The sequence below is a fragment of the Mus caroli genome, unplaced genomic scaffold (assembly GCF_978045245.1).
Source record: "Mus caroli unplaced genomic scaffold, Mus_caroli_1 scaffold_18, whole genome shotgun sequence".
Taxonomy (NCBI): Eukaryota; Metazoa; Chordata; class Mammalia; order Rodentia; family Muridae; genus Mus; species Mus caroli.
Window position 1 is genome coordinate 11,684,717 of NW_028227273.1, and position 4,102 is coordinate 11,688,818.

The following is a 4,102-nucleotide window of genomic DNA, read 5'->3' on the forward strand; positions in this document are numbered from 1 at the left end:
TCCAGGGATCTGCCTGTCTCGGCCTCCCATCTTCCCATCCCTGGAATTACAAATGGGTGCCAACAAACAAGGTTTTCTGTGGATTCTGAGGATCCACACTCAAGTCTGGATCTACTTATTGAGCCATCTCTTCAGTCCTAACCACAGCCCAGGTTTTGATTACTCAGTTGCCATGGAAATCAGATCTTCTCCCATGGGTACTTGATACCATCCTGCTGTTCAGTTTCAGAGACTGAGGTCAAAGCCCAATGCTCTCCCTGGCCATCAGCTCCAGTGATCAGTGGACGTCAACGGTTGCCACCTCCATTTTCCTTCCCAATCCATTTCCCAGCCCATGCTTGTTTTTGCTGAGTTGGGACAAAAGATCACTGTAGGAGGCCCAAGAAACTTCTGGAATAATACAGGGGGAAAGCTGCTCCGAAGGAAGGCAGCCTTGAGAAACATGCTTGGTACGACAGATACAGACTATGGGGGGAGCCAAGGGAGTGTAACTATAGTGCCTCACCCGAAGAGTGGGAGAATAAACAGTGTGCGCAGGACCCTAGGGGTGTGCTGGTGATGTGGCCAGTACTGGGATAGAGATGAATGTCAGACGAAGGAACCTGTGCAGCTCTGAGCTCGGGGTTGGAGGGGTTGGGACTTCCGGATGGAGGGCTGCTCTGAGAGTAAGTGTTTAGCTGTGGAGAGGAGTGTATGTGTGTGTGTGTGTTTAGTGTTACACTTGAGACTGGGGGATTAAAGATCATCAGGATCTGGGGAAACTGAGGACATGACTGGAAAGCAAGTTTAGTATTGTGTCAGGGACTGGGAGCTGCCAGAGGGGACAGAAAGATCCCCTTCAGTGTTATACCCAGGGCTAGAAGAGGGAGGGGAGCCGACTGGAGGGCTGTGCTCCAGGCTATTCTCAAGAAGACAGGGGAGCTGAGAACAGGGCTGAGGGGAGAATTGGGGCCAACAAAATGGTTCATTGAGTAAAGGCCCTTGCCACCAATCCAAAGACGTGAGTATAATCCCCGAGGCCCACGGGACCCCAGAAAGTTGTCCCCTGACAGCCACGTGTGTGCTGTGGCATGCCTTGGTGTGTCATCTACCTTCCCCAATAAATAAACGAATAAATATATATTTTTTTAAAAAAAGTATTAGTGGGTGTTACACAGAGTGTGGAAGTTAAGGGAGGAAACCTGGGTTTGTGTTAGCGTCACACCAGGGATAGGAAAGCTGGAGGCAGGATGGAGTGTGTCTGTGTACCAGGACTGGAAGAACAAAAGCCATCTGAAGGAGTGTACTGAGTGTCACACAACAGGCTGGGGCAGTGTGACAAAATGTTAGTGGAACACAGAGTTTGTCTAGAGAGCATGGATTGAACGAAGGGATGGTGGGTGGGGCTCACTACTTTCTCTTTGCCTCTGTCTTTGTGGTTCCTGTCCCTCTTGGCCTGTCATAGTCTCCTGTGCCCCACAGATCTCGTGAGGATTTCTGCCTCCCTTACTGATGGGAGGGGACATAATCTCTGTCTCCTGTCAGGTAGAAGATGGTGTACAAGAGGAGAGTTGGGTGCTGTTTTTAGAGTGCCAAGTAGTCATGCACCCCTACAGACCAGTTCCCCTTGGGTGTTGGGTCCACGGCTAAGCAGTAGGCTCATTCGAATAGACCCTCTTCCTTGGAATGGTCCCTTTGCCTAGAAGGTGGTGGTGTGGAATGTGGAGACCTTTGTCACAATGACAGGACTTGGCAAAATGTCTTTTCTAGGATCACGGAAGGAACCCTTCTCTTCTGTTCTCTTGTAGCTTGAGCCCCAAGGCTCTGCTAAGGTGCCTGCTGTCCTGAAGGTGAAACATCTGCTTCTTCACTATACATTTCGTGCAGATGTTTCGTCCCATGTAGGGTCAGCCTGTGTGTGGGTCTTCTGAGTACTCTGTCTGGAAACAGAATTTTCTCCTGGGAGTTGGAAAGCAAAGAGGGAGGGGTTTGAACTGAGAACAAAGTGGGGCTGGGTGGCCACCCCATGGCCTGGGAATGGGGGTGGAGGGAGCTTTGGAAGGCTGGGACTCTAGAGGAATTGTAGCCGTGGCAACAACTGGAACAAGATTTCTCATAAACATTCTGACTGTTTTTGAAGCCACCAGTGGCAGGCAAGCACTTGCCAAACCTTGATCATGAAAAAGCTGTCCTTTGTAGTGCTCCACACCACTTGCCAGACGTGGATGAAAGCCCTACTGGGTGCTTTGGGGGCCCCTCTGTGGTCCCGCACTAACAGCTTTCTGCACTCTGTGGCCTGTGGTTGAAGGGTAAGGAAAGGCAGTGCTCACGGCCCCCGGCTGAGAAGACCAATTAAGGATGCCGGGCAGTGAGCATAAATTACCATGCTCTGCCTTTCCTGGGCTCAAGGCTGGAAAGTATCAGAACTGTGCAAATACTTGGGATGTTTCTCTTTATTAGTGATAAAATATTGGACGTCAGTGAGTGCTGTTTCATGCCCTGCCTCCGACAGTTGGAGCAGTAATTGTGATGAATAGGGGTCCAGGGGCAGGGCTGCAGGCGTTTAAGCAGGCTCTCTGGATTGAAAATATTAGGCATGATTAAAGGTCAAATACTTTATAAATGTATCAGTGCTAGATACACTCTCCCGAGGTAGGGGCTACCCTTCCAGGCAACTGAACAAAACCCAACATTAGAGTCCTCTTCCACACCCACCCTCCCTTGCATTGCAACTACCAAGCTGAGTAATGTTGTTCTCAGTGTGCCCGAGCACTGGCTCCAGAAGACTCCAGATATACCAAAATCTACAGATGTTCAGTACCTTTTTGTAAACCTGTGTGTGTTTGTGTGTGTGACCTGTTCAGATCCTGGCATACATTTTATTTTATTTTATTTTATTTTATTTTATTTTATTTTATTTTATTTTATTTTCAGCTTTTAGCAACTTTATTTTCCTTCCATCTTTTTTCCCTTTGCTCAGGCATCTGCACAGCAGCTCAGGACCACTCAGTGGTGGCTCCAACCCACTCAGTGGCCTGCGCTGTGGGAGCGCTGACCAATCCTCAGTGGCTGGCTGTGCACTCCAGTCTTCCGTGGGGAACTGCTGGATGGGCACAGAGGGAACCTGCACACCCTCAGACCAGTCGGCCACCTCAGGCTGAGCAGCAGTGAACTCAGGAGCTGGTGCGGTCCATTCACCCTGGAATTCCTCCTTGGTCACAGCCTTCTCGGCAGCAGCCTGCTCCTCCTTCTCAATTTCCTCTGGGTCTCTGTAGAAGTAAAGATCAGGCATGACCTCCCAGGGGTGCTCACGGGAGATAGTACCTCATAGGCAGAGTGCTTCCCTGGCCAGCATCCACCACATCCACCCACTGAGTGAGCTCCCTTGTTGTTGCATGAGATGGCACTGTCCACATAGTGCAGGGGAGAATCTGTGTTACACAGAGCAATGGTGGGCAGGTTGACATAAGAGGCCTCTGTGAGTGGCTGATGGTCAGCCCTGGGATCGGTCACCACTAGAAGCCGTAGCTCCCTGAAGGCTGCTTGGATCTGGTTAGTGAAGGTCCCAGGTGTGAAGCGGCCAACGATCGGAGTGGCTCCTGTGGCAGCAGCAAACTTCAGCACAGCTTGCTGGCCAGTGTTCCTGGAGGAGATGACGCTGACATCAGCAGGGTTCTCGATGGCAACAATAGCTCGAGCTGCGAGCAACAGCTTCTCCCAGGTCCTCTTCAGGTTTATGATGTAGATACCGTCACTTTTCCTTTTGTAGATGTACTGCTCCATCTGAAAGTCAAGGTTGGTGCCACCTAAGTGGGTTCCCGCAGCAAGGAATTTGAGGACATCCTCCTCCTTCATCTGCAAGATGTCAAGGGCTCCGGACATTGTGTAAGCATCCCTATAAGTTACGATGGGAATCAAGAACAACGCCGTATGGACCCATCCCCGGGTAGCGCGGAAAGCCTGGCATACATTTTAAATCAACTCTAGATTGCTGACAATTCCTAGCACAAAGTAAATAGAGAACGAATAGTTGTCATCCTATATTGTTTTGGGACAAGAACAAAGACCTGTACATGTTTGGCATTGACACTCCCCTCACCCCAAAGATTTTCGATCCACATCA

General features: G+C 50.1%; 1 pseudogene; it reads right to left on the reverse strand.

Moving 5' to 3' along the window:
* Positions 1-2,960: 2,960 nt before the first annotated feature.
* On the reverse strand, positions 2,961-3,876 carry LOC110283691 (small ribosomal subunit protein uS2 pseudogene; annotated as a pseudogene).
* Between the last annotated feature and the right edge of the window lie 226 nt (positions 3,877-4,102).